Here is a 23,441-nt window from a genome sequence, read left to right as displayed (position 1 = left end):
GTTTCAGAAAAAAACTTATTGTAAAAATTTTCCTTACTCTTAAAATTAGATACTTTTATGTATTTAAACATATAACTTAATTTTCTTAACAGCCAAAAAATTATATTCACAGCTTGATGGAGAAGCAAAGTAAAAATTCCCAGAATATTTTCCAAAGGGAAAACGAGTTGTAAACACGTGTCAATAACGACTTTGATAAATCACTATGATACAGTCAGGTGTGTTTATTTGCACATGTTTATACAGGTGTTTTCGCTCTGAAAATTGTTATCTTGCTTCAGCACGAGGGTGGAACGAGTAATGGGAGTCATAGTTTGCTTGATTGATGATTTAAAATTACTAATTATTTGGTAAAATAATGTAAAAATATGTAAAATATTTTTTTGTCTCATTACTCAAGTGTTCCAGGCCCGGCAGCAGAGGGTAATATATATTGGGTGTTCCTTGTGTTTCGTACTCTTTGTTGCTGGTCTTTTATCTATTAAGGTCAAAATGCTACAATTTTCGAGTGCGTTGAGTGCTTTCAGGCATCTAAAAGACCTTCCTGTTGAAAGTGACACAATCGACTTGAGAAAAGTCCAGGACGGACCGAAACGTCGTCGTCCCTTCACCTTCTAGTGTGTGGTCTGGTCAACTCACCTTCGTGTTGAGTGCGTCGAGTCTGTTCCCGTATTAATCAAGTTCCTTGTAATGAGTGTATGGAATTAACACCAACACCACGTTGTGGCCTTACCAACACCACGTTGTGGCCTTACCAACACCACGTTGTGGCCTTACCAACACCACGTTGTGGCCTTACCAACACCACGTTGTGGCCTTACCAACACCACGTTGTGGCCTTACCAACACCACGTTGTGGCCTTACCAACACCACGTTGTGGCCTTACCAACACCACGTTGTGGCCTTACCAACACCACGTTGTGGCCTTACCAACACCACGTTGTGGCCTTACCAACACCACGTTGTGGCCTTACCAACACCACGTTGTGGCCTTACCAACACCCTGTTATGGCCTTACCAACACCCTGTTGTGGCCTTACCAACACCACGTTGTGGCCTTACCAATACATCCTGTTGAATGTATCGAATAAGTTCAAACATCTCAAAATGCCTCCTGTTTTGCGCATCAAATCTGTTTAAGTGTTAAAAAGTTTATCATGTTAAGTGAATCGTATCTGAAACTTCATCAAAAAGTTCCCCATGCTGAGCTTATGGCATACTTCCAAGTATCAAAAAAAGTTCCTGGTATGCTTCCAAGTATCGAAAAAAAGTTCCTGGTATGCTTCCAAGTATCGAAAAAAAGTTCCTGGTATGCTTCCAAGTATCGAAAAAAAGTTCCTGGTATGCTTCCAAGTATCGAAAAAAAGTTCCTGGTATGCTTCCAAGTATCAAAAAAAGTTCCTGGTATGCTTCCAAGTATCGAAAAAAAGTTCCTGGTATGCTTCCAAGTATCGAAAAAAAGTTCCTGGTATGCTTCCAAGTATCAAAAAAAAGTTCCTGGTATGCTTCCAAGTATCAAACAAAGTTCCTGGTATGCTTCCAAGTATCGAAAAAAAGTTCCTGGTATGCTTCCAAGTATCGAAAAAAAGTTCCTGGTATGCTTCCAAGTATCGAAAAAAAGTTCCTGGTATGCTTCCAAGTATCAAACAAAGTTCCTGGTATGCTTCCAAGTATCGAAAAAAAGTTCCTGGTATGCTTCCAAGTATCAAAAAAAGTTCCTGGTATGCTTCCAAGTATCAAAAAAAAGTTCCTGGTATGCTTCCAAGTACCAAAAAAAGTTCCTGGTATGCTTCCAAGTACCAAAAAAAGTTCCTGGTATGCTTCCAAGTATCAAAAAAAGTTCCTGGCATGCTTCCAAGTATCAAAAAAAGTTCCTGGTATGCTTCCAAGTATCAAAAAAAGTTCCTGGTATGCTTCCAAGTATCAAAAAAAGTTCCTGGTATGCTTCCAAGTATCGAAAAAAAGTTCCTCCTCTTAAGTTCAACGAATTTCTGTTGAGCCTGAAAGTTCCGATCAGGTTCGAATATAGTTTAAGATTTATTTTTCCAGAGAAATTAAGTTTAAATATTGAAGCCTAATTGTTTATAAATGACTTGATATAATGGATTATAGCATCATGATGTAGGCCTAGTTTGCCGGGTGTATTAACAAGTGTGCATACACTTGTTAATACACTAGTGTATTAACGTTATACACTACCCAACATCACGTTATGGCCTTACCAACACCCTGTTATGGCCTTACCAACAGCACGGTGTGGCCTTACCAACACCACCCAACATCACGTTGTGGCCTTACCAACACCACGTTGTGGCCTTACCAACAGCACGTTGTGGCCTTACCAACACCACGTTGTGGCCTTACCAACAGCACGTTGTGGCCTTACCAACACCCCGTTATGGCCTTACCAACACCCTGTTATGGCCTTACCAACACCCTGTTGTGGCCTTACCAACACCCTGTTATGGCCTTACCAACACCCTGTTATGGCCTTACCAACACCCTGTTGTGGCCTTACCAACACCCTGTTATGGCCTTACCAACACCCTGTTATGGCCTTACCAACACCCTGTTATAGCCTTACCAACAGCCCGTTGTGGCCTTACCAACACCCTGTTATGGCCTTACCAACACCCTGTTATGGCCTTACCAACACCCTGTTATGGCCTTACCAACAGCACGTTGTGGCCTTACCAACACCACCTTATGGCCTTACCAACACCCCGTTGTGGCCTTACCAACACCCTGTTGTGGCCTTACCAACACCCCGTTATGGCCTTACCAACACCCTGTTATGGCCTTACCAACACCCTGTTGTGGCCTTACCAACACCCCGTTGTGGCCTTACCAACACCCTGTTGTGGCCTTACCAACACCCCGTTGTGGCCTTACCAACACCCTGTTATGGCCTTACCAACACCCCGTTGTGGCCTTACCAACAGCACGTTGTGGCCTTACCAACACCCCGTTGTGGCCTTACCAACACCCCGTTGTGGCCTTACCAACACCCCGTTGTGGCCTTACCAACACCCCGTTGTGGCCTTACCAACACCACGTTGTGGCCTTACCAACACCACGTTGTGGCCTTACCAACACCCCGTTGTGGCCTTACCAACACCCCGTTGTGGCCTTACCAACACCCCGTTGTGGCCTTACCAACACCCCGTTGTGGCCTTACCAACACCCCGTTGTGGCCTTACCAACACCCCGTTGTGGCCTTACCAACACCACGTTGTGGCCTTACCAACACCACGTTGTGGCCTTACCAACACCCCGTTATGGCCTTACCAACAGCACGTTGTGGCCTTACCAACACCACGTTGTGGCCTTACCAACAGCACGTTGTGGCCTTACCAACACTACCCAACAGCACGTTGTGGCCTTACCAACAGCACGTTGTGGCCTTACCAACACCACGTTGTGGCCTTACCAACACCACGTTGTGGCCTTACCAACACCCCGTTGTAGCCTTACCAACACCCCGTTGTGGCCTTACCAACAGCACGTTGTGGCCTTACCAACACCACGTTGTGGCCTTACCAACACCCCGTTGTGGCCTTACCAACAGCACGTTGTGGCCTTACCAACACCCCGTTGTGGCCTTACCAACACCCCGTTGTGGCCTTACCAACACCCCGTTGTGGCCTTACCAACACCCCGTTGTGGCCTTACCAACACCCCGTTGTGGCCTTACCAACACCACGTTGTGGCCTTACCAACACCCCGTTGTGGCCTTACCAACACCCCGTTGTGGCCTTACCAACACCACGTTGTGGCCTTACCAACACCCTGTTATGGCCTTACCAACACCCCGTTATGGCCTTACCAACACCACGTTGTGGCCTTACCAACACCCTGTTATGGCCTTACCAACACCCCGTTGTGGCCTTACCAACACCACGTTGTGGCCTTACCAACACCACGTTATGGCCTTACCAACACCACGTTGTGGCCTTACCAACACCACGTTGTGGCCTTACCAACACCCTGTTATGGCCTTACCAACACCCCGTTGTGGCCTTACCAACACCACGTTGTGGCCTTACCAACACCACGTTGTGGCCTTACCAACACCACGTTATGGCCTTACCAACACCCCGTTGTGGCCTTACCAACACCACGTTGTGGCCTTACCAACACCCCGTTATGGCCTTACCAACACCACCCAACATCAAGTTATACTTGAGTCAAGGAACCTTGAAATAAGTTAACTTCATTATTACTAGGAATATAGATATGTAGGTAGTCGATAGAGTCTATTCGACGTGTTTGTGTCTATCGAGTTTGTTGATAAGCTTCACAACCCATCTGTCTTACGGTCCCGATCTTCGTAAGGATCAATATAACACGGAATTGAAAAAAATCTGCTGGCAGTTGGTTATCAATTTTATTTCGTTTTGATCTATGAGCAGTAAGTAGGTACCTGGGAGTTAGACAGCTGCTATGGACAGGCTGCTTCCTGGGGGGTGTGTAACAAAATTGAGGCCTGGTCGAGGACCGGGCCGCGGGGACGCTAAGTCCCGAAATCATCTCAAAATAACCTCAAGATTGTAGGCTATTATGAAGTGTACGAAATTGTTTATATAGCCTCATGAAATGGTCACTTTAAATTGTCATTTCATAATATTTGTTTCGCTGCTCTAATGTTTAACTTAATTTTTCTTCCATTATATAAAGCCTTTCAAACTGTTATCTAATTTCACTAACTTTATGCCAAAAATGTAAAGGTTGATTTAGACCTTTACACCTGTACACCTGTTTTGTTATCTTGAGGTTATCTTGAGATGATTTCGGGGCTTTAGTGTCCCCGCGGCCCGGTCCTCGACCAGGCCTCCACCCCCAGGAAGCAGCCCGTGACAGCTGACTAACTCCCAGGTACCTATTTACTGCTAGGTAACAGGGGCATTCAGGGTGAAAGAAACATTGCCCATTTGTTTCTGCCTCGTGCGGGAATCGAACCCGCGCCACAGAATTACGAGTCCTGCGCGCTATCCACCAGGCTACGAGGCACCTGATTAGTTATGCCTCTATTGTAACCATTTGTAAAAGTTTTTACGAACATAGTTTCTAATTCTAAATCCCGTAATGATATTGAAATCGGTGATAAATGTCTAAATCTAAATCTTGAGTATACAAATATAATTATAGGTATTGCATATTATGCTATTGTTATGACTTTCTCTTAGGTAAATAATTTATTGTAAATTTGTGAATACTATTCCAAAAATTTATGTTTATCCAAACGTACACAATTTTATGAATACAACGTTTGAATTTGATTTTGAAACCTGAGTCAGGATAAAATTATGAGACAGACCTTGTTTATACCATACATCTAGCACAACAGTTGATCTATTATTTTGGCTAGATTGGCTTGGTTAGAATAGGTTAGGTAGGGTTAGGTTAGGATGGATTAGGTTAGAAAATGTTAGATTGTAATAGATTTGATTAGGTTAGGATAGATTAGATTAGATTAGATTAGATAAGATTAGGTTAGATTAGGTTATATTTGATTAGGTTAGATTAGGTTAGGTTTGATTAGATTAGATTAAGTTGGGTTAGATTAATTTAAATTAGGTTAGGTTACATTAGGTTAGGTCACATTAGATTAAATTAAGTTAGGTTAGATTAGGGTAGATCAGATTAAGTTGCATTGGACGCGATAAGATAGGCTAGGTTAAGTTAGATTAGGTTTGGCTGTGTTAGATTGAGTCAGGTTAAATTTAGTTTACTTAAAAAGTATGAATGACGCAGCAAAGTGAAAAAAAATTCAGTTCTTAAACTCTACTCGATATGGCAAGAGTCAACGAGATCTGAAATGATAGCATTAGTCGCCTGACAGCTAAGATAGGCGGAGCCCAAGAGCCGGAACTCAGTTATTTAAATTTAGGGTAGAGCAGATTAGAGGTTGTAGCTGCAAATGCGAACCAACTCCCTCGTTCGTAACATATAATCCTCTCAAATACTTTTCAACATTCCTGAAGCAAAGTCGCTAGAAAGAAGAAATGGAAATGAAGTAGGAAGTGAAAACAGGGGATTAAAGCAAAGGTTAGGTTAGAGATTTTGTACCTGAAACACGTCGGTTTTGCTTGAAACAATTACTCAACAAGCATTTGCTTGCTTCAAGCTCCGAGGAGTGAGAGTGGGGGGGGGGGGGTGAGGGGCTCCACTCATGTCTCTATGAAAACTAACATTGCACGATACAACTGTGAAGAATTTAAGCTCAGGGGGAGAGTTATGAAGGGAAAGCGCCAAGCCATTACGACTATATAGCACTGGGAAGGGGGGTCAGGATATGGATTTGGGATGGGACGGGGGAAGGAATGGTGCCCCCCAACCACTTGGGCGGTCGGGGATTGAACGCCGACCTGCATGGAATTTAAGCTGAGTGGTTTAGTAAACAAAATAATAATAATTTCGCAATTCAGTAAATACATACGCACCAAATTATATTTTAAAATATACGCAATTCATCATATACTCTGACCAATTTAGTAAAATATATGCTGAGGAATTTATTCAAATAAAACAGATTAAATTAATTCAATAAACAAATCAATAAATTATGAACCCGGAGTAATTCAGTTATTACAGAGGCAATTACAAAATACATACATTTTTAAGATGTCCACTCTTTAGTAGTGGACAGGACGCTTAGCTCTGATACAACGAGCACGTCTTAGTGTGCACTAAGACGCACTAGTGTGCACTTAGTGTGCACTAAGACGCACTAGTGTGCACTTAGTGTGCACTAAGACGCACTAGTGTGCACTTAGTGTGCACTAATTCTGCAATATTGCAGAACCAAAGTCTCAATCAGACTGAATCCTTAACTTCAGCTATATTTGGGTTTTTAGAACATGTTCGGATTTTTAGGACATGTTCGGGTTTTCAGAAACGATCGAGGTTGAGTTGCAAGTTCGAATTCATCCTGCCGAAAGGACGTTCCTATACCTTCCTAATGGTCGAACCCTACGTATAGTGTGCTGGTCGTAATGCCATTAGCATGCACCAACAGTTTCACTGTCCAGCTGTTCTTATGTTGTTTCCAGAGTGTAATTAGAGACCAGGGATGTTATGTCAATGTCTTCACTAACGTGTTACAATGACAGTTATTAAGCCAATCCATAACATGATGTGAAGCTGTTTATTTTGGAGCTCTTTAACTAATTTCTAACTCCCATTCATATGTTAGGTCATAGAAACAAACATTGTATTGTACCATTGATATGGAAATACAATCCAATGGTATTGTACCATTGATAGGGAAATACAATCCAATGGTATTGTACCATTGATAGGGAACCTTATTTCCGAATGAATGCCATTCTCTGTTTTGATTCTTCATTTCTTCAATCTATGTCTATTGCTTTGTCTTCTAACTTGGGTTGATATTGTCAGTTACTCACTTACACCTCCTCTCTTGGAAGCTGGCATACATTTATACACATACTGTATGCGAGGCTACCCTACTGTATGCGAGGCTACCCTACTGTATGCGAGGCTACCCTACTGTATGTGAGGCTACCCTACTGTATGCGAGGCTACCCTACTGTATGTGAGGCTACCCTACTGTATGCGAGGCTACCCTACTGTATGCGAGGCTACCCTACTGTATGCGAGGCTACCCTACTGTATGCGAGGCTACCCTACTGTATGCGAGGCTACCCTACTGTATGCGAGGCTACCCTACTGTATGCGAGGCTACCCTACTGTATGCGAGGCTACCCTACTGTATGTGAGGCTACCCTACTGTATGCGAGGCTACCCTACTGTATGTGAGGCTACCCTACTGTATGCGAGGCTACCCTACTGTATGTGAGGCTACCCTACTGTATGCGAGGCTACCCTACTGTATGCGAGGCTACCCTACTGTATGTGAGGCTACCCTACTGTATGCGAGGCTACCCTACTGTATGCGAGGCTACCCTACTGTATGTGAGGCTACCCTACTGTATGCGAGGCTACCCTACTGTACGCGAGGCTACCCTACTGTATGCGAGGCTACCCTACTGTATGCGAGGCTACCCTACTGTATGCGAGGCTACCCTACTGTATGCGAGGCTACCCTACTGTATGCGAGGCTACCCTACTGTATGCGAGGCTACCCTACTGTATGTGAGGCTACGCTACTGTATGTGAGGCTACCCTACTGTATGCGAGGCTACCCTACTGTATGCGAGGCTACCCTACTGTATGCGAGGCTACCCTACTGTATGTGAGGCTACCCTACTGTATGCGAGGCTACCCTACTGTATGCGAGGCTACCCTACTGTATGTGAGGCTACCCTACTGTATGTGAGGCTACCCTACTGTATGTGAGGCTACCCTACTGTATGCGAGGCTACCCTACTGTATGCGAGGCTACCCTACTGTATGTGAGGCTACCCTACTGTATGTGAGGCTACCCTACTGTATGTGAGGCTACCCTACTGTATGTGAGGCTACCCTACTGTATGCGAGGCTACCCTACTGTATGCGAGGCTACCCTACTGTATGCGAGGCTACCCTACTGTATGCGAGGCTACCCTACTGTATGTGAGGCTACCCTACTGTATGTGAGGCTACCCTACTGTATGTGAGGCTACCCTACTGTATGCGAGGCTACCCTACTGTATGCGAGGCTACCCTACTGTATGGGAGGCTACCCTACTGTATGCGAGGCTACCCTACTGTATGCGAGGATACCCTACTGTATGCTAGGCTACCCTACTGTATGTGAGGCTACCCTACTGTATGCGAGGCTACCCTACTGTATGTGAGGCTACCCTACTGTATGTGAGGCTACCCTACTGTATGCGAGGCTACCCTACTGTATGCGAGGCTACCCTACTGTATGGGAGGCTACCCTACTGTATGCGAGGCTACCCTACTGTATGCTTTTCTTAAAACTGTATAGTTCATACAATCTTTCTTCATATGAAGGTTCGTTAGTCGTAAGATTACCGTAATGACCCGTAATTAAGCGTACCGTATTAACCGTAGTACCGTAATTAACGTAATGAAGATTACCGTAATGAATTCTATGCATACTTTGAAGGGCGGGTCCATGATGATTGAAGATAGTCCAGTCTATCACAACTTCATGTATACCCCTGTGTATGTATAATGGGGAGTACATTATACATACACAGGGTTTTGGAAGAGGCGTCATCCTTGGATCATGCTGTGGCAGGAGGAGGAGGTGCTGAGTCGTCATGAGTAACAGCATAGTGAAGACTCAGCAGGCTGAGTCAAACGGGTGAATCAAGCATTTTGAAGACATGAACAAGCAAGATGGACAGCGAGAGGCTTGTGCTGAGACTAGCTGTGGTAAAGCTAATTGGTTAAGGTGTCCCGTGTATAGAGTAATATTTGGAGAGAATAGAGACGTCCTATTTTTTTGAGATATATACAAGAGTTGTTACATTCTTGTAGAGCCACTAGTACGCGTAGCGTTTCGGGCAAGTCCTTAATCCTATGGTCCCTGGAATACGATCCCCTGCCGCGAAGAATCGTTGTTACAACCGAGTACACATTTTACTGTTGAGTTAAACAGAGGCTACAGTTAAGGATTTGCGCCCAGTAAATCCTCCCCGGCCAGGATACGAACCCATGACATAGCGCTCGCGGAACGCCAGGCGAGTGTCTTACCACTGCACCACGGAGACTGGCTATTGTTGAATTCAGCAAATTCACAGGGAAATCTGACATCAGAAAGGCAGTGTTGTATTATCTGACTGCACTCCAGTGTTCCAGGGGGGGGGGGTATAAAAACATAATGTATTAGATATCTAGTATCATGCTCTTGTGTTTAGTATCATGATCTAGTATCTGAGGGGCCCCAAGGGAGAGATATTCAGTAACAGCAGGAACTTGTCTTGGAAACAGGTATTCATTAAGAATTGGCATGACAGCTGTAGTTAGGCAGCTGATTTGCAGAATCAGAATCACTGATGGCTAAATGAACACCTGAACCACTACATGAGAGACTATCAACCTAAGAGACTAAACACATATGTTTCATATGTGCAATATACTTATCTCACATTAATCGAGTTAGGAGAACAATTTGTTAAATATAGATACTGTTCTTAAAGAAAGATTCCAACAATTCGCTCTTGCAAGATAACAGCAATTTAACAGCTGATAAATGTTAATTTCCTGGCATGGGGCATGAGGGATGTTGCCAAATAAACTCCGTTCTCCGGGACGAAATATTAACCGAAAACTTTCTACAACGTGGACATGTGTGAGCTGGTTCACCTTTGGAGATGTGGTTGTGTAAGTTGGGAAATATGTGGTCGCAAGTTACTGGGGTTCGAACCCTGGAATGATCAGGAGTTTCCTGTCCTTGATGGTATTGTGTTCTAGGGAAACGATGTATCTAATCCTATATAGGAAAACACACAAGAAACACAAGGTTGCTCTATTGTTTGTGATCCCAGGTTGCTCTATTGTCTGTGATCCCAGGTTGCTCTATTGTCAGTGATCCCAGGTTGCTCTATTGTCTGTGATCCCAGGTTGCTCTATTGTCTGTGATCCCAGGTTGCTCTATTGTCTGTGATCCCAGGTTGCTCTATTGTCTGTGATCCCAGGTTGCTCTATTGTCTGTGATCCCAGGTTGCTCTATTGTCTGTGATCCCAGGTTGCTCTATTGTCTGTGATCCCAGGTTGCTCTATTGTCTGTGATCCCAGGTTGCTCTATTGTCTGTGATCCCAGGTTGTTCTATTGTCTGTGATCCCAGGTTGCTCTATTGTCTGTGATCCCAGGTTGCTCTATTGCTTGTGATCCCAGGTTCCTCTAGTGCTTGTGATCCCAGGTTCCTCTAGTGCTTGTGATCCCAGGTTGCTCTATTGTCTGTGATCCCAGGTTGCTCTATTGCTTGTGCTCATGTCATGGCTCGCACTGGGGCGGGGGGGGGGGGGGGGGGGGGAGTACAGGTGCCGCCTTCAAGACAGTGTAGTGGTTCTTGAAAGGCGTCCATTCATATTGTCTTTTGGTCTGTGTAGATGCGTATGTACTTGATATTGTCGACTATGGACCATAGGCCGCTTCCCTGGCAAGGCGTAGCCCGGGAGCTGACTCTCGACCCTCCAGGTAGGCAAGGAGCCACTAAATATACACAGAGGGACATGCGCACAACGCACACCTTGATAATGCGCCCATTCGTTGCTTTAATGCGTGTCTACAGCCACGAATACCATCCTACCTACAAAAGGTCCCCAATTAACAGCTCTGTGGGCACTAAACGCGGTCGTTCAGGCGCTGTGAGTTAACTACCAAACGACTCGTGGTGTTTAACAGTCTAACCATCCTAGCATGCACTAAACAATTTCAATTGTTTTCAATTTCAATTTCAATTTCCAGCACACACACACTTACCATTCAGCGCAGACAACTAGCGAATCAACCAGTACTTTTAAACGAGCACCCATCTGGCTGTCGACCAGATCAAACTACTAAACTAACCACCTACCAAACTGCCAAATACCCCCCCACCCCCCCACCCCCCACACACACACCAGCAAGCTCAACCCACTCCATCAGCACCACATACTCTTAACACACTCAGATAATACAGTTATCAGTACAATTAGTTATCAGTTCAATTAGTTATCACTTCAATTAGTTATCAGTACAATTTGTTATCAGTACAATTAGTTATCAGTACAATTAGTTATAAGTGCACTTAGTTATCAGTTCAATTAGTTATCAGTTCAATTAGTTATCACTTCAATTAGTTATCAGTACAATTAGTTATCAGTACAATTAGTTATGAGTACAATTAGTTATCAGTTCAATTAGTTATCAGTACTATTAGTTATCACTTCAATTAGTTATCAGTACAATTAGTTATCAGTACAATTAGTTATCAGTACAATTAGTTATAAGTGCAATTAGTTATCAGTTCAATTAGTTATCAGTTCAATTAGTTATCACTTCAATTAGTTATCAGTACAATTAGTTATCAGTACAATTAGTTATCAGTACAATTAGTTATCAGTTCAATTAGTTATCAGTACTATTAGTTATCAGTACAATTAGTTATCAGTTCAATTAGTTATCAGTACAATTAGTTATCAGTACAATTAGTTATCAGTTCAATTAGTTATGAGTACAATTAGTTATCAGTTCAATTAGTTATCAGTACTATTAGTTATCAGTACAATTAGTTATCAGTTCAATTAGTTATCAGTACAATTAGTTATCAGTACAATTAGTTATGAGTACAAATAGTTATCAGTACAATTAGTTATCAGTACAATTAGTTATCAGTACAATTATTTATGAGTACAATTATTTATCAGTTCAATTAGTTATCAGTACTATTAGTTATCAGTACAATTAGTTATCACTTCAATTAGTTATCAGTACAATTAGTTATCAGTTCAATTAGTTATCAGTACAATTAGTTATCAGTTCACTTAGTTATCAGTACAATTAGCTATCAGTACAATTGGTTATCAGTACAATTAGTTATCAGAACAATTAGTTATCAGAACAATTAGTTATCAGTACAATTAGTTATCAGTACAAGTCGTTATCAGTACAATTAGTTATCAGTACAATTAGTTATAAGTGCAATTAGTTATCAGTACAATTAGATATAAGTGCAATTAGTTATCAGTACAATTAGTTATCAGTACAATTAGTTATAAGTGCAATTAGTTATCAGTACAATTAGTTATCAGTTCAATTAGTTATCAGTACAATTAGTTATCAGTACAATTAGTTATCAGTTCAATTAGTAATCAGTACAATTAATTATCAGTACAATTAGTTATCAGTACAATTAGTATCAGAACAATTAGTTATCAGTTCAATTAGTTATCAGTTCAATTAGTTATCAGTACAATTAGTTATCAGTACAATTAGTTATCAGTACAATTAGTTATCAGTACAATTAGTTATCAGTACAATTAGTTATCAGTTCAATTAGTTATCAGTACAATTAGTTATCAGTTCAATTAGTTATCAGTTCAATTAGTTATCAGTTCTATTAGTTATCAGTTCAATTAGTTATCAGTTCTATTAGTTATCAGTACAATTAACTGTAAAGCGGGGGGGAGGGGAATGATTTAGAAAAGTCAAAAGTAAATCCAAGTAAAGGTAGAAGGAGGAGAGGAGGAGAGAGGGATGAATGATGGGTAGATAGAACATGGGGGAGGTTGAGGTGGGTAGATAGAACATGGGGGAGGTTGAGGTGGGTAGATAGAACATGGGGGAGGTTGAGGTGGGTAGATAGAACATGGGGGAGGTTGAGGTGGGTAGATAGAACATGGGGGAGGTTGAGGTGGGTAGATAGAACATGGGGGAGGTTGAGGTGGGTAGATAGAACATGGGGGAGGTTGAGGTGGGTAGATAGAACATGGGGGAGGTTGAGGTGGGTAGATAGAACATGGGGGAGGTTGAGGTGGGTAGATAGAACATGGGGGAGGTTGAGGTGGGTAGATAGAACATGGGGGAGGTTGAGGTGGGTAGATAGAACATGGGGGAGGTTGAGGTGGGTAGATAGAACATGGGGGAGGTTGAGGTGGGTAGATAGAACATGGGGGAGGTTGAGGTGGGTAGATAGAACATGGGGGAGGTTGAGGTGGGTAGATAGAACATGGGGGAGGTTGAGGTGGGTAGATAGAACATGGGGGAGGTTGAGGTGGGTAGATAGAACATGGGGGAGGTTGAGGCAGGAACTGAGGTGGGGAAGAGGCGAGCGGGAATAGAAAACGGGAAGCGAACGGGGAGAGGCGAGGCAGGAGGGAGAGAATGAAGGAGGAGGAGTAGATTTTTTTTTTTTTTTTTTTTTTTTTATTATTTTCTACCACAGACGTGGCCAGACATTTACAATGCTAACCAGCATATATACATTTTCTTCTGTCCTCCATGGACAGGGTTAGAGAAGTGTTAAACATACAGTTCAAGGGTTTATTGAACACTCAACCACAGAAGGTGATTCGGTGCTTTTATAATGCTAAGCTAACCTACATACGTAAATACATATGTACACAGGAGGAGTAGAGTGATGTAGGAGGAGGGAGAGTTGAGGGATAGGGAGAGTTGAGGGGTAGGGAGAGTTGAGGGGTAGGGAGAGTTGAGGGGTAGGGAGAGTTGAGGGGTAGGGAGAGTTGAGGGGCAGGGAGAGTTGAGGGGTAGGGAGAGTTGAGGGGCAGGGAGAGTTGAGGGGCAGGGAGAGTTGAGGGGTAGGGAGAGTTGAGGGGTAGGGAGAGTTGAGGGGTAGGGAGAGTTGAGGGGTAGGGAGAGTTGAGGGGCAGGGAGAGTTGAGGGGTAGGGAGAGTTGAGGGGCAGGGAGAGTGTATTCTATCTATGATATACTGATGTTAATTTTACTTTACATATTCTAATATAACCTGTCACCACCTGTCATTGAAACTAAATTTTAATTCCACTTAAACAATGCGACAGGAACACTGTTTAATGTAGTTATCTCTCTCTTGTTCATCTAGTTATCTCTCACTTGTTCATCTAGTTATCTCTCACTTGTTCATCTAGTTATCTCTCACTTGTTCATCTAGTTATCTCTCTCTTGTTCATCTAGTTATCTCTAGCCTTAACTCTTACTCAAGAAGGACTGAACAAAAGTCAAGCTTGTTATTCTACACACAGACATTTATTGAATCAAAATATTTCAAATTCCATAGTTCTTACTATTTAACATTTGACATAATATTTTTTTTAACACAATATTGACCAAATTAAAAGGGGGGATCACCCACTCCATACACGCCCACACCATACATGGCTAAATGGTTCAGACTCCACTAGCTCGTCAACACTAAGACACCCTTGCCTTGAGGTGCTTCCGGGGCTTAGTGTCCCCGCGGCCCGGTCGTCGACCAGGACTCCCATTGACCCTGGTCAATCCAGCAACACTGGCTCTTACCTCTCACTCAGATAGCTGCACCCTTGGCGTGACTGACACCCGCCTAGGGTGGTGAAGATGGCAGGAGAGGCTGGCTGGTTACCTTCCTTCTGAGCAAGGCGGTCGCTAACTGAATCTACCAGCCATCCCCAACGTTGGGAAGCTGTGTACTCTCGCAAGCCAGTACAACGGGCTCCTTGTTCAATAGTATGCCGTCTGCACAGTAGTTGTCCCAGGACTACACTGTAATAAGGAAAGAGAGGGAGATTAGGGGAGGAGGCGGAGTGGCCCTACTCATGAGAAAGGAATGGAGTGTCAACCCCGGGCTGTGAGGGGTTTAGAGACTACATAACAGGCACCATGACGATGGGAGGACCAAGAGAAGTAGTAGCAGTGTTATAGAACCCTCCACTAAATGACAGAAGACCAAGGCAAGAGTATGACAGAAACAACCTGGCAGTTAACAACATAATTGAGAGGGCAGCCTGTGATAGCTGCAGATTTCGATCCCACCTGCTCATCATGGGGGACTTCAATCACAGAAGGATAGACTGGGAGAACAAGGAACCGCATGGAGGAGAGGAAACATGGAGAGCTAAACTACTGGAGGTGGCAACAAAAAACGTTTTAACCCTACATGTCAGGGAACCCACAAGAATGAGTGGAAACGATGAACCAGCGAGACTCGACCTAGTCTTCACTCTGAATGACTCTGACATAAAGGAAATTGACTTCGAGGCCCCAGTAGGAAAGAGAGATCACAGTGTACTGACGTTTGAGTATCTGGTCGAAAAAGGGTTAAAGTACTCGAGAAAGGGAACTGAAAGCAAAAGTCTAGCATTCCGTAAGGGAAACTATGAGGAGATAAGAAAATTCCTAACGGATATAACATGGGAAACAGAGCTCAGGGGAAAGACGGCCCAAGACATAATGGAATACATCACGCAGAAGTGTAAGGAGGCAGCAGACAAGTTTATCCCGGCCCAAAAGGTTAACAATTAAATGCAGATGAGAAACCCATGGTTTAATCAGAGATGTAGGCTAGCTAAGCAACTAAGTAAAAGAGTGTGGAGAAACTATAGCAATAACAGGACACTTGAGAGTAGGGAAGGTTACCAGAGAGTCAGGAATGAATACGTCAGGGTGAGAAGAGAGGCAGAAGGGCAATATGAAAACGACATAGCAAGCAAGGCTAAGACCCAACCCAAATTGCTACACAGCCACATCAGGAGAAAGACAACAGTGAAGGAACAGGAAATGAAACTGAGGATGGGGGCAGACAGATTCACTACAAACGACAAAGAAGTGTGCGAGGAACTCAATAAGAAATTCCAGGAAGTCTTCACGCTAGAACAAGGAGAAGTTCCAGAGTTAAGAGAAGGAATAGTTAACCAGTCACCACTAGAGGAATCTGAGATTACCAGTGGGGATGTAAGCTTTTGCTGGAGCTGGATGTGACAAAGGCTATAGTCCCGGATGGAATATCGCCATGGATACTAAAGAAAGGTGTAGAAGCACTGTGCCTGCCACTCTCCATGGTGTATAACAAATCACTGGTAACAGGTGAACTGCCAGAAATTTGGAAGACGGCAAACGTAGTCCCGATATTCAAGAAGGGGGATAGGCAGGATGCAGTGAACTACTGGCCAGTGTCCCTAACTTGCATACCCTGAAAATTATTGGAGAAAATTGTGCGAAAAAAGCTAGTGGAACATCTGGAGCGAAAGGAACTTTATGACACAACACCAACATGGTTTCAGGGATGGCAGGTCCTGCCTCACAGGATTAATTGAATTCTACGATCAGGAAACACAAATCAGGCAGGAAAGAGAGGGGAGGGCAGACTGCATATTTTTAAATTGTCAGAAAGCCTTTGACACAGTACCACATCAGAGACTAGTGCGAAAGTTGGAGATGCAGGCAGGAGTGAAAGGGAAAGAAATCCATTGGATAAGGGAGTACCTAAGTAACAGAAGGCAGCAAGTCACTGTGAGAGGTGAGGTCTCAGACTGGCGAGACGTCACCAGTGGAGTCCTGCAGGGCTTGGTCATTGGACCCATACTCTTTCTGATATATGTAAATGATCTCCCAGAGGATATAAAATCATTCCTCTCATTGTTTGCTGATGATGCAAAAATTATGAGGAGGATTAAGACGGAGGATGATAGTAGGTGGCTACAAGATGACTTAAACAAACCGAATGAATGGTCCAACAAATGGCTACTAAAGTTCAACCCGAGTAAATGCAAGGTAATGAAACTAGGCAGTGGAAACATGAGGTCAGACACAGGATACAGAATGGGAGATGAAGTCCTTCATGAAACGGACAGAGAGAAAGATCTAGGAGTTAAACCACACCAAACCTGTCTCCTAAAGCCCACATCAAGAGAATAACATCTGCGGCATATGCGAGGCTGGCTAACATCAGAACTGCCTTCAAGAACCTGTGTAAGGAATCATTCAGAACCTTGTTAACCACATATGTAAGACCAATCCTGGAGTATGCGGCCCCAGCATGGAGCCCGTACCTTGTCAAGCACAAGACGAAGCTGGAAAAAGTTCAGAGGTATGCCACTAGGCTAGTCCCAGAACTAAGAGGCATGAGTTACGAGGAAAGGCTGCGGGAAATGCACTTCACGACACTGGAAGACAGAAGAGTAAGGGGAGACATGATCACTACCTTCAAAATCCTCAGGGGAATTGACAGGGTAGACAAGGATAAACTATTCAACACTGATGGTACGTGAACAAGGGGAAACAGGTGGAAACTGAGTACCCAAATGAACCACATGGACGTTTGAAAGAACTTTTTCAGTGTCAGAGAGTTAACAGGTAGAATGTATTAGGCAGTGATGTGGTGGAGGCTGACTCCATACACAGTTTCAAATGTAGATATGATAGAGCCCAGTAGGCTCAGGAACCTGTACACCAGTTGATTGACAGTTGAGAGGCGGGACCAAAGAGCCAAAGCTCAACCCCCGCAAGCACAACTAAGTGAATACAACTAGGTGAATACACACACACACACACATCCTGTTCTTAACACAACCAACAGACCCAACAGGAAGCAAGCTCATTCTCAAGAAAGTTTTACACACGAGGCTGTTCTAATGAGAAGCCTCAAGGCTGAGGAGGTCTGCAACACATTGCAATATGACCAAGACCAGACTCGACCAGACCTGCAGACTCTCAGAGACACATGTGTAAGCTGTACATCTGAGCTTACTGTAAGTCTTCATGTCTCGGAGCCGAAGGGCATGACACAAATGTACACTTACTCTTTCATTGTTACAAACACACATTTATTTTTACCAAAAAATGATGTATAAATTAAAACCAAAAAAATGCATATTAAATGCAATAATTTTTATTCATACCTGCAGTTTTTAAACTGTTGCATCTGTTGCAACACTGATCAGTTTATTCAGTGTAACAGCAGTATTTCTTAGGGTTCTGTCAGGTACATTTTGAATGCATTCACCATCAGTTTATTTCCTTAAATGCCACTTAAGTCCAACAGCTTTAAGTCCAACACCCTTAAGTCCAGCATCTTTAAGGCCAACATCTTTAAGTCCAACATCTTTAAGTCCAGCATCTTTAAGGCCAACATCTTTAAGTCCAACATCTCTAAGTACTACATCTTTAAGACCAACACCTTTAAGTCCAGCATCTTTAAGGCCAACATCTTTAAGTCCAACATCTTTAAGTCCAACAACTTTAAGTCCAACATCATTAAGGCCAACATCTATAAGTCCAACATCTTTAAGTCCAACATCTATAAGTCCAACATCTTTAAGTCCAATATCTCTTCTTTCACATTTACACTACTGGAAACATATTACCAGTTGTACTCACCTAGTTGTGCTTGCGGGGGTTGAGCTCTGGCTCTTTGGTCCCGCCTCTCAACTGTCAATCAACTGGTATGTTGTGGGTTGTCTTGTGTGTTGATTCGTCAAGAGCTAAGCTGAAATGCAAGACAATCATTTTGTGTGATTGTGTAAATCAGCTTGACTACCCACTGGGGAGCCGGTCGGCCGAGCGGACAGCACGCGGGACTTGTGATCCTGTGGTCCTGGGTTCGATCCCAGGCGCCGGCGAGAAACAATGGGCAGAGTTTCTTTCACCCTATGCCCCTGTTACCTAGCAGTAAAATAGGTACCTGGGTGTTAGTCAGCTGTCACTGGCTGCTTCCTGGGGGTGGAGGCCTGGTCGAGGACCGGGCCGCGGGGACACTAAAAAGCCCCGAAATCACCTCAAGATAACCTCAAGATAACCAGTGTCAAGCTGGGGCCAGATTCACGAAGATTCACGCAAGTACTTACGAACGTGTACATCTTTCCTCAATCTTTGACGGCTTTGGTTACATTTATTAATCAGTTTACAAGCATGAAAACTTGCCAATCAACTGTTGTTATTGTTATAAACAGCCTCCTGGTGCTTCGGAGCTCATTAACTGTTTAATAATTGTAAACAAAACCGCTAAAGATTGAGAAAAGATGTACAGGTTCGTAAGTGCTTGCGTAACTGCTTCGTGAATCTGGCCCCTGGTGATTAGTCTGTTAGTAGCTCAGTGTATGGTGTTATTTGCCTCTGATTAATCCTGACACCAGCTTATTGATGATTTAAACTCATTTAACAAATTTTTCCTTTAAGTCTAACTTAGATGGGTAATCATAGGAAAACTTTTTGTGATTAGTTTCAAAGCGGCGTTTCAAGTTAGTGATTGGTAGCGGGGGGATGATTGGTAGCGGGGGATGATTGGTAGCGGGGGGATGATTGGTAGCGGGGGGATGATTGGTAGCGGGGGGTGATTGGTAGCGGGGGGATGATTGGTAGCGGGGGGATGATTGGTAGCGGGGGGATGATTGGTAGCGGGGGGATGATTGGTAGCGGGGGGATGATTGGTAGCGGGGGATGATTGGTAGCGGGGGGATGATTGGTAGCGGGGGGATGATTGGTAGCGGGGGGATGATTGGTATCGGGGGGATAAGACACAAAGTTTTACCACATTTATCTGTGAAAACAAAGTCTGGCTTTCACTCTGGTTGAAAAGTTCTATTTTCTTCTCCATATTTCTCTCTCTTACAATATCTTGAGGTCATCTTCCTTCACAAGGTTTTCACAGGAGCTTTGAACAATATTTATGTAAGAAGTGTACAGCGAGGTCTGCACAGGTCTGTACAGGTCTGTACAGGTCTGTACAGGTCTGCACAGGTCTGCACATGTCTGTACAGGTCTGCACAGGTCTGTACAGGTCTGCACAGGTCTGTACAGGTCTGTACAGGTCTGTACAGGTCTGTACAGGTCTGTACAGGTCTGCATAGGTCTGCACAGGTCTGCACAGGTCTGTACAGGTCTGTACAGGTCTGTACAGGTCTGTACAGGTCTGTACAGGTCTGCACAGGTCTGCACAGGTCTGCACAGGTCTGTACAGGTCTGCACAGGTCTGTACAGGTCTGCACAGGTCTGTACAGGTCTGCACAGGTCTGTACAGGTCTGCACAGGTCTGTACAGGTCTGCACAGGTCTGCACAGGTCTGCACAGGTCTGCACAGGTCTGCACAGGTCTGTACAGGTCTGTACAGGTCTGTACAGGTCTGTACAGGTCTGTACAGGTCTGCACAGGTCTGCACAGGTCTGCACAGGTCTGCACAGGTCTGTACAGGTCTGTACAGGTCTGCACAGGTCTGTACAGGTCTGTACAGGTCTGCACAGGTCTGTACAGGTCTGTACAGGTCTGTACAGGTCTGCACAGGTCTGCACAGGTCTGCACAGGTCTGCACAGGTCTGCACAGGTCAATGTCTGCACCTGTACTGCCAAACCTGGGAGCCGGTGGCTGAGCGGACAGAACACTGGTCGCGTGATCCTGTGGTCCCGGGTTCGATCCCGGGCGCCTCGAGAAACAATGGGCAGAGTTTCTTTCACCCTATGCCCCTGTTACCTAGCAGTAAATAGGTATCTGGGAGATCGTCAGCTGTCAGGGGCTAGTTCCTGGGGGTGGAGGCCTGGTCGAGGAACGGGCCGCGGGGACACTAAGCCCCGAAATCATCTCAAGATAACTCAAGATAAGATACCTGCCATAGGGATACCAACACTTCATCTAACCGAACCTATTTTTGCTCTGGACTAGGATAAAATTTTCTAGAATATTCGAATGCTCTTGAATTTTTTACGAAACGTATATTAGAGGTCAAAGAGCCGCATGCGGCTCCTGAGCCGCATGCGGCTCCTGAGCCGCGGTTTGGTCACTCCTGATCTTGACTTTTAACACATATTGTCTTAGAGATGGCTACAAGACTTAAACTTAAGCAAGTGCAAGGTTGTGGGGATCACTGGGCGTCAAATACGAACGTCCTTGAGGTGACGGCTCTCTCTCAGGTGATCCTTGAGGTGACGGCTCTCTCTCAGGTGATCCTTGAGGTTACTGCTCTCTCTCAGGTGATCCTTGAGGTGACGGCTCTCTCTCAGGTGATCCTTGAGGTTACTGCTCTCTCAGGTGATCCTTGAGGTTACTGCTCTCTCAGGTGATCCTTGAGGTTACTGCTCTCTCAGGTGATCCTTGAGGTTACTGCTCTCTCAGGTGATCCTTGAGGTCACTGCTCTCCCTCAGGTGATCCTTGAGGTGACGGCTCCCTCTCAGGTGATCCTTGAGGTGACTGCTCTCTCTCAGGTGATCCTTGAGGTGACGGCTCCCTCTCAGGTGATCCTTGAGGTGACTGCTCTCTCTCAGGTGATCCTTGAGGTCACTGCTCTCTCTCAGGTGATCCTTGAGGTGACGGCTCCCTCTCAGGTGATCCTTGAGGTGATTGCTCTCTCTCAGGTGATCCTTGAGGTCACTGCTCTCTCTCAGGTGATCCTTGAGGTGACGGCTCCCTCTCAGGTGATCCTTGAGGTTACTGCTCTCTCAGGTGATCCTTGAGGTCACTGCTCTCTCTCAGGTGATCCTTGAGGTCACTGCTCTCTCTCAGGTGTGTAACACCACTCTATTGTAACACCACCCTAAAATGTACCACTATAATGGAACACCACTATAATGGAACACTAAACTATCCTGAGTAACACTTCCCCATTGGTTGCACTTGGTAACACTTATGGGCTGACATATGATGATTACACCGGGACTACAAAGTACACTGCCAACAAGGAGATGCTAACACCGGATGAAATACGCTGCCACCATCTGCCTTTGACCATTGAAACTATATCAAGCAACGAGGCAAAAAACATTGCTTGACTTGGAGAGTACTTTCTATGACTGACATTAATTATGTAAACGGTTGTCAGCCACTATATCCAAAAGGCTAAGAGGATTCAACAATTGACAAAGACGGGAAATTTAACGAGTTTATTGAGACCAAAATTATGTCAATCACCACTTATAAATGCTACTCTAACACTGGCAAAAAGTTAAGAAATTTGGACATGGAACAAAACCTCAGAGATCACACACATTACCTTAAGCTATCTGTCTCTCCCTGGCTGAGATGTTCTTCACAGCCCCGCTCTCCATCCCGGTGTACCGCACTCTGACCTTTCTAAGTCCCTCCAGGACCTCTATATACAACCCCTACAGGGGGAGGGGGAGATCTGCTGTTGCTACCCACCAAAAGTGTACAAACACTCAAGAAATATTTCAAAAAGCTTGTTTGACATTCACCATACACTCTTCAAGAGAGGAGTTATTAATTACATGTGACTGACCTCTGACCTGGCCAAAAGGGGGAGATCCAGGGATGTTTACACATAAGAATCTGGAGTGTAATTTCCTTGCATGAAATATTACATACTTGAAACTATGCTGACTAAGACTAACCCAGGAATTTTTAATCAATATACAAGATAAACCGGAGGTCATCTGGGCTGACCTCTTGGAGAAGGCTTCCCTGGGTGTGAATTCTAAGGGGGGGGGGGGGGGGGAGATCATGGGTGTTACAGGTGATCCTTGAGGTCACTGCTCCCTCTCAGGTGATCCTTGAGGTCACTGCTCTCTCTCAGGTGATCTTTGAGGTCACTGCTCCCTCTCAGGTGATCCTTGAGGTGACGGCTCTCTCTCAGGTGATCCTTGAGGTTACTGCTCTCTCTCAGGTGATCCTTGAGGTTACTGCTCTCTCTCAGGTGATCCTTGAGGTCACTGCTCTCTCTCAGGTGATCCTTGACGTCACTGCTCCCTCTCAGGTGATCCTTGAGGTCACTGCTCCCTCTCAGGTGATCCTTGAGGTCACTGCTCTCTCTCAGGTGATCCTTGAGGTCACTGCTCTCTCTCAGGTGATCCGTGACGTCACTGTTGGTGAGACAACCCCCCCCCCCATCTTCTCTCACATGCCCCTGTCACAAAAAAGCTAAAACTAATTAACAAACTCTCTCAAACAATTTTTATGACTTTGGAAAGTTCGACCCCGGGCCATGCATAGGGTAGGGCGAGAGAGGGGGAGAGAGAGAGAGAGAGAGAGAGAGAGAGAGAGAGAGAGAGAGAGAGAGAGAGAGAGAGAGAGAGAGAGAGAGAGAGAGAGAGAGAGAGAGAGAGAGAGAGAGAGAGAGAGAGAGAGAGAGAGAGAGAGAGAGAGAGAGAGAGAGAGAGA

This window comes from Procambarus clarkii, chromosome 13, assembly GCF_040958095.1.
Source record: "Procambarus clarkii isolate CNS0578487 chromosome 13, FALCON_Pclarkii_2.0, whole genome shotgun sequence".
Taxonomy (NCBI): Eukaryota; Metazoa; Arthropoda; class Malacostraca; order Decapoda; family Cambaridae; genus Procambarus; species Procambarus clarkii.
This window is presented reverse-complemented; position numbering follows the sequence as displayed.